Source organism: Thamnophis sirtalis, unplaced genomic scaffold (assembly GCF_051295495.1).
Source record: "Thamnophis sirtalis isolate CommonGarterSnake01/CBP01778 unplaced genomic scaffold, rThaSir2_p1.2 scaffold_20, whole genome shotgun sequence".
In the NCBI taxonomy this organism is placed as follows: Eukaryota; Metazoa; Chordata; class Lepidosauria; order Squamata; family Natricidae; genus Thamnophis; species Thamnophis sirtalis.
The window spans coordinates 194,548-208,423 of NW_028261400.1; the positions used below are offsets into that span (position 1 = coordinate 194,548).

Genomic DNA, 13,876 nt, shown 5'->3' on the forward strand with positions numbered 1-13,876 from the left:
ATTATGTTGTCTATGTAAGAAAAATAAAAAAAAATTCTATTAAAAAAAAAGAAGAAAGTTGTCAGGGTAATCTTCTCCTTGATCATCCTGATGGAAAACATCTCCAGATGTGCTAATTCATGATTGTAAAGCAACTAACAAAATTTTGCATCATATCTGAAAGAACAAATCTCCCACCAGCTCTTCTCTTCTCTCTCCTTCTCTCTCTCTCTCTCTCCCTCCCTCCCCTCCCCTCCCCTCCCTCCCTCCTTCCCTCCCTCCCTCTCTCTCTCTCTCTCTCTCTCATCTCCCATTCCAATGTCTGGTGTAAAAAAGCTGCCTGCCCTTCCAGTTCCCCACCAGTCCCCCTCCTGCAGCTGCTCCAGAGAGAAAGGTTTGCTTGCGCGGAAGAGGCATCCATCCAAGCGCGCTGCCAGCAAGTTGCCTGCGCTCCAGGGAGTTAATCAGCTGGGCTTTCTGGGGATGTGAGCGAGGCTGCCAGGCATTTGGAGAAAGAGAGAAGGGAGAGGGAGAGAGAGGGAGGAAGAGGAGGGAGAGGCAAGAAAGAAAAAGAAAGAAAGAAAAGGGGAAGAAAGAAAAAAGGAGAGAGACAGAGAGAAAGAAAGAGCATGGGAGGAATGGGAGTGTCATTCCTACGTGTCATAGCTACGCTATGCCTTTAATCATTTATAATTAGTAAAAGTACACTTGATTTCTACACATGGAGTCTCGTGGTTTTCTTTCCTAATTATCTAATGGAGAGGTTCTGACAGTTAGCGAAGTCACACTCGCACCCCACCAGGAGATTTCAACCTTCCGTGGGGGGTGTACTTACAAGAAGAAACGAGGAAGATGTCTTTGCAAGCAAGCGATGAAGAAATTGAAAGGGAAACCGCTGACCCATCATTACCTGGGAGAATGGCTGGGCTAGGAATTGTGGACCCTGTGATTCCCCCTCGATGGTCCTTGAATGTGGGGCAAAAAGAGGACAGCGGAAGTTGGGATGCTGGAGTTACCAGGAGAAAACAAAAGGCGAAGCCACTTGAGATGGAACAAATCTTGCCCGAACGAAAACCCCGAGAAAGAGACCAAACGGAGGACTTTGAACAAAGGTACTCTATGCAAAAATTTAGGGAGGGTGAAGAGGCCGAGGGAGGATGGGAGCAAGCTAACCCAGAAACAGCTTCTCCCCCCCAGCCAGGGCAGTTGCCAGAGCAGGGGGGGGGGGGCTAGAAGACGCAGAATGGCAAAAGTCCCTCCCTTAACTGTAAAGTATGACGGGAATCCCAAAAGACTGGGCCTCTTCATTATGCAGGTTTATAACTATATGGAAATTTATGGACCCGATTTAGAATCGGATGACATGAAAGTACGAATGGTGTTATTTGCTTTGGAGGAAGAGGCGGCCAAATGGATGATGGGTCTGCACCAAAGCAATTCCCCCCTCCTGAGGAATTTTGACACTTTTATGACTGCGTTTAAGAGACGATTTGATGACCCCCTAATTGAGAAATGGGGAAAGTTGAAATTTATGACCCTCACACAGGGAGATAGACCGGTGACTCAGTATATTCAGGAGTTTCAACAACTCTCTTCTTATATGAGAGGTTGGTCTCAGGATGCGCTTTTGGATAAATTTGCATTAGGCTTAAATGAGGACATTTATCAACAATGTGTTAATCGACATCTTCCCAAACGTGTTACAGCTTGGTATGAAAATGCAGCAGACATTGAGCTTGATTTAATTAGACTTCAACATGCAAGGGATGAGAGAGAGAGGGAGAGAGCAGCAAAATCACCCCCCCCGAACTCAGAAGCCCCTTTTCCGGGTCAGAAGTGAAGGAAAGGGAAGCTCCTCAGGCAAAGTCAAGCCGTTCACATGTTTCCGTTGCAGGAGGGGGGGCCACCGCGCTCCAGAGTGCCGTGCTAAACTTCCCACGACCACCCCACCCCCTGCCAAGAGGGAAGGGAAAACAAGCAAGGCCCCAGACAAGAAGAAGAAAGAAGCTGCTTTCGCTGCTGATGCCACCCCCCCGCGCTTCAGACAGAATGTGGAGGAAGAAGCTGATGCCACCGCCAGCTCCTCTGATGACTCCGATGACGACACCTCACCTCGCTGGGTGAGTTCAAACAAAGGCCCCATGCTAATCCCAATAGAATTAAGGGTACCGCCCGATGGGGTGTCACAACAGTTTCCCGCCCTCCTTGACTCGGGTTGTTCCCGATGTATGATCAACCCTGCAATGGTGGAGAAACTGGGCCTCAAGTTAAGGACTTTAAAAACCCCTATTGTGTTTTGCCAAATAGATGGGTCCATAGCAGGGGGTGGCCCAGCCCATTTTTATACTGAACCTCTAGAGATGAAAATGGGCACCCACATAGAATTAATCTCTTTTATTGTGGCTCCTGGAATGGACAGACCCCTCATTTTAGGCCTCCCCTGGCTTCGAAAATGGAACCCTCGCAAAAATTGGAGGGAGGGATGGCTGCGCATTCGCATAAGCACACCTCCAGACGGGGAGGGCGTTTCCCCGGAGCCTGCTGGCTGCAGCTCCACTTTGGCCGCCAGGGGTCAGGAGAGAATTGAGGGGGAGGAAAAGATTCCGAAAGTGTATTGGACCTGAGGGGAGTTTTCAGTGAAAAATCTTCAGATAAACTTCTGCCCCACAGACCTACTGATTGCTCCATCGATATTTTGCCTGGTGTCAAGCTTCCAAAGCCCCAAATATATTCCATGTCCCCTAGAGAGATGGAGGAAATGAGAAAATTCATTGATAAAAACTTGGAAAGAGGGTTCATCGAGCCAGCACGACCCAAGGTAGCTGCACCCGTATTATTCAGAGAGAAGAAGGATGGCTCCCTGAGATTATGTGTTAATTTCAAAAACCTAAACGGTATCTCGGCCCAAAACCTCTACCCGTTGCTGCTAATGAAGGACACGTTCGCCCAATTGGGGAAGGGCCGCATTTTCACTAAACTGGACCTCAGAGAAGCGTACTATAGAGTCCGCATAAAGGAGGGGGATGAGTGGAAGACTGCTTTCAACTGCCCCCTCGGTTGCTTCCAGTTCCGAGTGATGCCCTTTGGCCTGCAGGGGGCACCTGCAGTTTTCATGCAATTGATTAATGAGATCTTACATGACCATCTTTACAAAGGCGTTATCGTATATTTGGACGATATCCTTATTTACACTCAGACTTATGACGAACATGTCACGTTGGTCTGCACTGTCTTGAAAAAGCTCAGGGCCGCTGAACTGTATGCCAAATGGTCCAAGTGTGAATTTCACCAGGAGAAGATTGACTACCTGGGGTATCGTATCTCCCCCGCTGGCATTGAGATGGACCCTGGCAAGGTGAAGGCAGTCACTGAGTGGGAGGCACCCAGTACACGCAGGCAATTGCAAAAGTTTTTGGGTTTTGCCAATTTCTATTGTCAGTTCATCCCTTCTTTTGCCAAAATTGCGCTTCCTATCACTAACTTGTTGAAGTCCAAAGGTGGACCTAAACCTAAGCCTAGCAAGCCACTGGATTGGACCATGGAGTGTCAAGCTGCTTTCGAGAAGTTGAAGCGCCTCTTTGCAGCGGAACCAGTTCTGAAGCACCCGGACATGGACAAGCCTTTCGTCGTCCAAGCTGATGCCAGCGGCGTGGCTGTTGGGGCCGTCTTGCTTCAGGCCAACGACCAAGGTAATTTGCAACCTTGCGCTTACAACTCCCGCAAGCTCACAGACACTGAAAGACGTTGGGCAATTTGGGAGAAAGAGGCATTTGCAGTACGCTGGGCCTTGGCCACGTGGCACCACTTTCTAGAGGGCGCTAAACACCCCTTTGAGGTGTGGACTGACCATAAAAATTTAGAGGCTTTGAGAACTCCACGCCGCCTCTCCCCGAAGCAGATGCGCTGGGCTCAACATTTCAACCGCTTCAATTTTACACTCAAGTACATCCCGGGAGGGAAGAATTTCATGGCTGATGCTTTGTCCAGACTCCCTCAATACAACTGCTCTAAGCTGAGTATTGTTCAGCCTTGCCGCTCCAGTGGTCACTAGACAGCAGGCACGCTTGAAAGTGGAGGTGCCTCAGGATTTCCTTTCTGACCTCAAACGAGCCCTTCCCCAGGATGACTGGTTCCAGCAGCATCAGGGTGAGTGCACAATGAGGGACGATTTACCGTGGATCGGAGCTAAGCTTTACGTCCCCGCCTCTCTTCATCTCGTCGTTCTCCAACGGGCTCACGATTCCAAGTTAGCGGGGCACTTTGGATTTGTGAAGACATTACATTTAGTGAAGAGGCAGTTTTGGTGGCCCTCTTTGAAAAAGGACATTGAACTTTATGTTGCCAGTTGTCCAGTCTGTGCAGCCGCTAAATGGCCACCAGGGAAACCGCAAGGCCTACTCCAATCGGTGGCCCGCCCTGTCGCCCCTTGGAAGGAAATTTCTATGGACTTTATTGTCGAACGTCCTGAGAGCCAGGGGCACACCATCATTTTGGTGGTTACTTATTTTCAAAACAAGTTCATTTTATTCCGTGCCACAAGATTCTTTCTGCGAAGGCGCTTGCTAAACTTTTCATTTCTCACATTTACCGTTTGCATGGGGTGCCTGATCGCATCATTTCCGATAGAGGTGTCCAGTTCACTTCTGTCTTCTGGAAGGAATTTCTTAAACGCATTGGCTCCGCCCTGGGACTAAGCTCCGCCCACCACCCTCAGACTAATGGGGCTTGTGAGAGGACTAATTCTGTTCTGGAACAATATTTACTTTGTTTCATCAATTATCAACAAGATGATTGGGTGGACTTGTTGCCACACGCTGAAGTGGCCTACAATAATTCTGTCCATAGCAGCACTGGGTTCACTCCTTTTCGTGTCGTTTATGGTCAGGATTTTGTTCCTATTCCTGAAATTCCCCTTGAGCAGCCACAAGTTTCTTCCGTCTCTGAATGGAGCGAACGTTTGAGCCGTGTTTGGCCTTTGACTCTTGCTACTTTGGATGCTGCACATCGTGCTCATAAGAAACAGGCTGATAAAAAGCGTGCGCATCCTTACCAGTACAGAGAGGGTGACCTGGTTTATTTGTCCACGAAGTTCCTGCAAACTACACAAAAGTCTAAGAAATTGGGACCTAAGTACGTGGGTCCGTTTCCCATCATCAAGATCATCAATCCTGTTTCCGTTCACTTGCAGCTGCCCAAGCATCTCAACCGTGTTCATCCTGTGTTCCACATTAACCTCATTAAGCCTGTTCATGTTTCTGCTTTACGTCCGCCTGTCGACCCTCTGCCTGCCCCCCCTGTTGGTAGACGGTGAACGTCATTTTGAAGTTCGTGAGATATTGGACTCCTGACGAAGGCGGAATCGGATACAGTACCTAGTGGCTTGGAAGCATTTTCCTCCCTCTCATACCGAATGGGTGGACAAGTCCCATGTCCGTGCTCCCCAACTGCTTCGACAGTTTTATTCTGCTTATCCTGACAAGCCTTGACTTTTTCTTCCCCTCCTCTCTTTTTCTCTTCTGTTTTTTGTTGTTTGTCTGTTTGTTTGTGTTTTCTCGTTTTCCAGGCCTGAATGCCTTTTTCCGGGGGACGGCCGGATGTCAGCCTCTGCTTTGCTGTTGCTTCGGCTGCCATGAAACAGGGAGGGTGGGCATGGTATTTGGGAGGGGTTACTCATTGTGCTGGAGGAAGGTTCTGGAGTTCAGCTGCCTGTCGGACTACGCATGCGTGGGAGATTCCCGCCAGGACTAACGGCACCGACATTCCATCTTCGTGATGCCTTTTGAAGTTATCTCACACCTGACACTTGAGAGAATTATGATTGGACTGTAACTGTGATGCCAAGGGGTGGGGAATGGGCTATTCTATATATCCATCGCTTTCGCGCCTAAATAATCAGACTTCGCTACGCTATGCCTTTAATCATTTATAATTAGTAAAAGTATACTTGATTTCTACACATGGAGTCTCGTGGTTTTCTTTCCTAATTATCTAATGGAGAGGTTCTGACAGGGAGGAAAAGAAAGAAAGAAAGGGTGGGTGGAGAAAGTGAATGAGACATGGATGGATGGATGGATGGATGGATGGATGGACAGATACATGGAGAGAGGAAGGGAGAGAGAGAAAAAAACGAGAGGAAAGAAGGCTTCAGACGTCTATTTGAAACAGCACAGCAATCTAGGGCTGGAAGGGATCTCGGAGGTCCTCTTCTAGTCCAATCCCTACTCCAGCAGGGCTAGAAGGGACCTTGGAGGCCATCTAGTCCAACCCCCAGCAGACCACCTTATATCGTCTGGATTATTTTGGTGCTGCTAAAAGAGAGGAGAATTGTCAGAAAAGGAGAGGAGTTTACTAGGACAAGGCTGCCATGCAGAGGAAAGCAGAGATAGTCTCTAACTTATCACAATTGAGCCCAACATTTTGGTTGCTAAGCAAGAGCGTTGTTAAGTGAATTTAACCACATTTTACTCAATCCATAACATCTCCTGGCTCTAACAGTCATGGGAAGGCTAGGAAAGAGCATCTGAAGGCGTGTGTAATGTTCTAATGTGCAGAAGTTATAGTTAAATGTGTGGCAGAAAGTGGACTCTGGCCTGTGGACAATGTTTTTCCAAAGTGAGGTTGAATGTGTATAGTTTTAGAAGAGCTGTGTGTGTGTGTGTGTGTGTGTGTGTGTACATAGGCATACCGTATATATAGTAGATAATATATCATTTTGTGTGCCTTTACACAAACTATAATATGTAATATGTAATATGTAACACATATGGCATGTATACATAGGATTAAGTTGTGTATTTTGGATGTTCAGTAGTAGTAAATAAATAGACAGGGAAATTGTATCTCATTGAGCAGAGGTGGGTTCCTACCAGTTCGCACCAGTTCGGTAAAACCGGTTCGTCAAATCTACCGAACCGGTTAGAAGAGGTCCCATCAGTGGACCCGGAAAGCTGGCCACACCTACAGAAGAGGTTCCAAAAATTTTTGAAACCCACCACTCACTCACTCACTCACACAAACACACACACACACACACACACACACACACACAGATTCACACAGAGCGAGAAAGAGAAAGAAAGGAAGAAAGAAAGAAAGAAAAAAAGAAAGAAAAAGTGAGAGAGATGAAAGAAAAAAAGGAAAAAACAACAGAGAGACAAAAGGAAGGAAAGAGATACAGAGAAAGAAAGAAAGAAGAAAGAAAGAAAGAAAGAAAGAAAGAAAGAAAGAAAGAAAGAAAGAAAGAAAGAAAGAAAGAAAGAAAGAAGAAAACACATGGCCGGCAAGCCACTCCCACAAAGGAGGCCACACCCACAGAGTAGGTTCGAATTTTTTTTGAAACCCACCACTGTCATTGAGGCAAGGAGAGGCCAGGCAAGATACCCCTTCATGTGATTGATGTCAAGTTGGCTACGCCCAGCCAATCACAAGACCACCAAGGCACGGCTACAGAACTGGTAGTAAAAAAATTTGAATCCCACCCCTGGATACAGCCCTCTTCCAATAACTGACTCAGGTTACACATGAGCGTAAGATCTGCTCACTATTATTCCAGAGACATGGAAAAGTGAATTCAGTTACAAGAGAGGAGATGTTAACTGAATGAGAGAGAAAAATATGATAAAAGGATGAGCTGTTTTAGAGCTGAGCCAGTAAAGCAGAGAAGTTCAGTCTCCTCTTCATGGATCGTCTGAGAGCAAAGACTGAGCAGCCATCAGTCAGAGAAGCTTGAACTGGGATTCCTGCAGAGAGGAGGGGTTGGGCTAGATGGTCTCAGGGTCCCCTCCGAATGTATAAAGATTGTCATGCCACAACATGTAACTGTTGTGCTGTTGTTGCTCTAGCCCCACCTAGTGGTCGGAGGCAGATAAGCCTAACTATATGGTCTATTTAAGTTCATTTTAAGAAAGAATACAGCATTTTCAAATTATCAGTGTGAAATATAAAAATGCTATGGATCTACTCTTTGGAACCATTAATTCCCTGAGTAATTAAATTGGCCAGATCTGTTGAGATGATTCCCCTCCTTCTCCTCTGGATTCCTCCTCCAAAGGATCTAAGATAAATGGATCCATATCGGGACCCCCATACCTGCCACGGCTGCAGCCTTGGAGACCCCAACATATTTTGTCCTTCCTTCCTTCTCCTCTTCAGTTTGGAGGAATAGGCGGCATTCAAGGCCTGAGCCAGAGTCTTCATGAGACTGTAATGGTGGTACTGATTTGGGATCCATATTCTGTCCCCTTTCTCCTGGGTCTCCAGTGGGGCTTTCTGGGTGCATCTTCTGCGGCCTTTGACAGAAAAGACATTCTTTGAAAGAGAACAGTGGAAATAAGGATCTTGAAAATTTTCTTCCACAAAGTAATAAGGTTCAAAGGCAGAATCTTTTGGCCTTTCTTTTTGCAGATAACCAAAGTTCCAAATACTATGGATGTATTTGAGAAGTCTGTGCTTGTTTATTTCATACCCTTCAAAATTTGTGAGGATCCAAACTTTCCCTTCAATGGGTCCTGTGAGACGCATAAGTGTTAAATGGAAGGGAAGAATTCTCTCCCAAATAGAATCAAATTCCATGAAGTGAACAAAGACATTGACTTGTCTCCACTTAGAGAGGGAATCCCTGAGGTATGCAGTATATCCAGTTGTTGAGAACAGTTGTGATATAACCACACAAATTCCATTCCTGACAAGCATAGGAGTGAAAATCCTCATGAAACTCTCTCCCTTCTCTGTGTCTGAAGCAAAGAGGCCAATCAGGGTCCATCTGAAGTGGAGGAGCAGCTGGACAATTGCCGGGTAGTGGAATCCTTCTTTGGGGATCATAAGGTGGAAAAAGGGGAAATGACTTCTATCACTCAGAGCCTCTGAACCTCCTGCATTATTGATCTGAAAAGCAATTGAAAGGATTAGAGCCGTGATGGGGAACCTGTGGCACACAGAGCCCTCTCTCCTGGCACGCCAGCTGCTCCAGCCCAGTTCTACTAGCACCCACATGCAGGTGCCCCTCCTGCCGGCCAGCTGGTTTTCGGACCTATGCGGAGGGCCAGGGTGGGGGACGCATGAGGATGCAGTGGGGGCGGGACGCTCACATTGCACAGTGAACTGCGGCCAGCTGGAAGTGAGTGTGAATGGCCTGCCCCCCCCCCAGTGCTTCCTCGCTCAGTTGGAGGCTTCCTTCGGCCTTCAAATAGTTGCTGGGACTTTTTTTGCTTCTAGGTTGATGCAGGAGACTTTCTAGGGCCAAAATGTGTGTGGGGGGGACCCTACACTTCCCCCGCCCCATTTTGCCCCTGGAAAGCCTCCTGCACCAACCTGGAGGCAAAAAAAAAACCCATGCAACTGTTTGAAGGCCGAAGGAAGCCTTCAACTGAGCAAGGGTGGGGGGAGGCCATTCACACTGACTTCCAGCCTGCCGGAGTTCGCTGCCCCAGGGCAGAAATGAGAGCCTGTCCTGTGGAGCCCACTGCTGCTTGGGCGAGAAGGACAACGACATGGAGAGGAGGAGGAGAATGGGGAGGCTTTACAGGAGCTGGCAGGGAGCAGGTTGGGTGGGGCTGGCTGGCTGGCTGGGGAGGGGGCAATCATGGTGCTTAGGGGGCAGCAGCCTGCATGCCCCAACTGTGCTGAGGAATGAATTGGAGGCCCTGCTTGAATGGGGATGAAAGTACACACTCACCCTGCCTCGCTGCTCAGGTGTCGGCCACACCATTAGCAGCAGTTCGGGTGCCGTGGCTGAAATACGCTTTCTCTGACACACACACACACACACACACACACACACACCTGCACCAGTGCGCACACACAAAGGGATTGATCTCTTACCCTCCCTATCTCTGTCTGGCACCATTTGCTGCTCCATGAGACAAAGAATCCTCATTAAGTAGTTAAGTGGAAAGTAGTTGGGGGGAGGAGCAGGAGACTGGCAGACAACCCCTCCCCCCCAAGAATGAAAGTTTCCGGGTCCCTGACTCTGCAAAAGAGGATGGGTGCCTGAATCTGCACATGATTATAATATCCAGGAGCAGTGTTCCCTCTAAGGTGCGTGCTTGCGCGGTTGTGCACATAATATGGAAACACCGCGCAGCAGTTTCCAAGTGCCGCGCATGATTTTCAGTGTTACACTTCCTGTTAGATGAGAGGCCACTCTCCGCTCCCGGCGCTAACTTTTGTGCTCCTGGGCTTTCTTTGCATAGTGGCTGGAGTCCCTGCCGATTCTGCTCCAAGCTGCGGAGCACCTAGGCTGATTTCTGTCACAGAAGTTATACCTCTCCACTCTCGGGGCGGAGGCAGGGAAAGTTTTGGTCTGTGGTTGGTTGCGCCGCCGGATTTAGGCGGCGGGGAGAGAAAGCAGGCGTCTCCCGCCCTCTCTTGCTCACACTTGCCGGTTCCCAGGACAATCTAAAGCCATCAGGGAACGACCGATGGGTGTTGGCTCCCATTCGGATTGGATTGCGCCCACCCCCTCCTGGCAGAGGCTTCACTTGACTGAAGTGGGGAAGCTCATTAACTGGCCGCTTTGGGGGGTTCTGGCTGGCTTTCGGGGCACAGTGGTATGGGGCACCGGGTAGAGAAGGCGCCTCTTTTCCTGTTCCTCTTGGTGTTGGCGGGTAAATCTTGGGGAGGGAGGAGGAAAAGTGGCTGCAGAAAGGGATAATGCTGGTATGAACTGAGGGAGAGGGGAGTTTTAGTGGGTGTGAGATCATGCTTTTTTCAAGACGGAGGGTGACGGTCTGGAGCCCTCAATAAAGTAGTAAACAATAAACACCCCCTGCCCCCTTCCCTCCTTAGCAATGAATTAAAAACATTTATCTTGAGTTTTCACATTTCAGTAAAATGGTAAAAAATGGGTATTTGCAGCGGCTCCTTTAAGAGGTTAGTGCATGTAATTATTGTGAACTTTCCAGTTGAAAGATTTTTAGGAGAGGGGGAGGGAATGTTATCTTTTTTGTTCCTGCTGTGTTTTGGGGAATGTCTCCCCCAGTATGGAATACTCTTGCAATACTTTTGCGCACAACATGCAAAATACTAATTACTATCAATTACTTAAATGTCTTTAAAAAGCATAATCACTTATCCTATTAATTTGCCAAATGCAAATAGTTGCAAGATATACTGAGTGTCAAGAAAAATATTGAAATTAGGAGATACAAGCAACAATAATAGCTTTAGAATAATTGGTCATCCTCTGCTGAACCTAGCAGATATAAATATGAACTGTTATTCATAAATACTAGGAAAATGTCCCTTCATGAAAAATTACTTTTTCAGTTAACTCTGCCTGGCATTAGTTGGGGGAACAGAAATATTAGTTGGCCAATTCTAAAAGAGAGCACCACAAAGAACTTAAAAGATTTTTAAGAGAGCTGTTTTTTTCATTTATATTATATGTATGAACAGAATTAACACAAATTGCAGATACCAATCAAAAATAAAGAAAAAAAGGATGAAATAATGCTCATTTTTAAAAACTCAATGAAAATAAAAACAATATATCAAGAAGGTGGCATACTGGTTGTGATTTGATCTCTTTGGGGGATCCTGGGGATCCCCTATACAAGTATCTTAATATTGCAGACTTGCAGTATTATAGGTCATACTGATATTATAGAACACTTTTTAATTAAGCGGGTCCCTTGAATAAACATAACTTTGAGTTTCAAATAACACTGATTTCGTTGTTGGCTTAGGTGACATCTGTGAAAAAAATTCAGGTGCTCAGGCATGAAAATCTACCGCTCAAACACTATACTTTTCCACTCACACTGAAAAAAAAATTAGAGGGAACATTGTCCAGGAGTGTCCATTCTGGGCATGGAGAGCATTTCCCAGCCAACTCTCCTCTCCCTTGTTCAAAGGGAAAGAAGCAGAGAAACAAGAGAGGGGACAGAGGTTTGCAAAGTAAGTGAGTCCTTGTTGCAGGAAGGGGGGAGAATCAGGAGGCATCTTAGTGGGTTGGGGAGTCTTCTATCACTAGGACCCCCATGGCCTTCCCCACCCTGAGATTCCTCATGGGCACATTGGTATTCTTCAATTGTGAGCTCTTAGGAAAGTATCCCCTCCTTGTGGGTTGCAAACAGCTATTTCCAGTGGGGAAAATAGGACAAAGCAAGTGGGGGGAAATAGTTTCCTTTGATGCATTTCCAGTCTGATTTAGACTATGGCAGGGTCCCTACGGAAGAGCTTTTTTAAGGATCATTGTGTATTAATAGAAAAGCAACTAACTTAGCTCTGTTCTTAAATGCTAAAGCTGTTGCACGTAAAAAGCAGAGGAGCTCTGATCAACTACCAGAGCCATCATTTTGACAGTTTTGCTCTCCTGTAGTCTGTTTCCATGAAATGCAAGCATGGAATAATCTGAGCCTGGCTTGTCCTCAGTCTTTTCAGTGGCCACAAACTACTAGCAAAAGTGGCATTTGATCACAAGGCAAGGAATGTTTCCCCTTTTGCATTGGAGCATCCAAGAAGGGACAGGAAAGACCAAGAAAAAGAAGGAAAGAGGGGAAGAGAACAAGGCAGCAAAAAGAAGGAAAGAGGGGAAGGAAGAATGAAGAGGGAAGGAAGAAGATTATAAGGAGAGAGAGTGAGGGTTTGAGGTAAATCCTGCCTTAGCACTTGATCACCAGCAGCCCTGCTGCCTTTTACCATCCCCTTGTCCTCTCCTCCTGACCTCTCCTGGTGGTCTCCCATCCTATCATTGAGAATGCTCTGTTACAAAGCCATCGTATTTTCGGAGTATAAGATGCACCAAGGTTTTGAAGAGGCAAATATTAAAAAAGTAGGTAGGTAGATAGAGGGATAGAGAGGGAGAGAAAGAGAGAGAAATACAGTGGGTAGGTAGGGAGAGAGAGAGAGTAGTTAGGTAGGTAGATAGGTAGGTAGAGGGATAGAGAGAAAGAAATAGAGAGAAAGAGAAAAATACAGTAGATAGGTAGGAAGAGAGAGGGGGATGGGAAGGTAGGTAGGTAGGTAGGTAAAGGGATAGAGAGAGAGAAAGAAATACAGTAGATAGGTAGGGAGACAGCGAGTAGGTAGGTAGGTAGAGAGACAAAAACAAATGGAAAAGAGGCAACACTGTCATCTAGTGGCTAGAGGCTTAGCAATATCTGATAAAGTTATAAGCTTTGTTTACTGAAAGGCTCAGTGGAAAATGTTTTGTTTATACATGTGTTCCTTTGAAGGAAAGAGAAAGCTTTGATTTGAAAAACTCCACTGGATTTGTTTGAAACCTAAAAAGTCTTGGATGTTTTGGCAGTGTTTATAACCTGGAAAATGGCACAATGTGAAGAAGAAAAGGCACTAACTTTGCAAAGAATTTTCCTAGAAATTCAATTTTTTTAAATAATTACAGATCAAAATACAGAAAGCATGGGGACAGTGATGAAGTTTGAGGACAAAGCTGAAAAAATAACAGAGACATATGAAAGTGATAAGAAAATTGTTTACACCAACAGTAAACTGAGAATGGAGGGAAATGACAAGTGTGAATACGGAAAGGAGAAATTGATGAACCGGAACTTTATTTTAGATGTCAGAATATAGATGAAGAAAGGAGAGAAAATTTGGCAGAAATAATGAGAGTAATCTCGGCCGAAGCGCCAATGATAACAAAAGTTAAGCTAATAAAAAGAGCAGATAGAGGGTTTTGAATTCTTATAAGTCATGCAATGAATAACAAGGTCTTAAGAGAAGTCCACATAAGACTTATCAAGAAAACACTTAGAATACAGACTTCACAAATGGCAAGAGATATTGGACTACACTATTTCTGGAAGGATACAGGATGATGAAATGAAATATCACAATAAATTTTAGTTAAATGTAGTTAAATTTTGAGTCCTATGTACAACGTAATAATAGCTATAGTCAAATAAATGATTAATAATGATAACAAAGCATTCAT

The 13,876-nt window shown here is 46.0% G+C and overlaps 1 protein-coding gene across 1 annotated transcript in view; it reads right to left on the reverse strand.

Annotated features, from left to right (window-relative positions):
* Positions 1-13,876, reverse strand: part of LOC148042234 (uncharacterized) — an 845,903-nt gene that overhangs the window by 140,045 nt on the left and 691,982 nt on the right. The gene's annotated exons all lie outside the window — the stretch shown is intronic.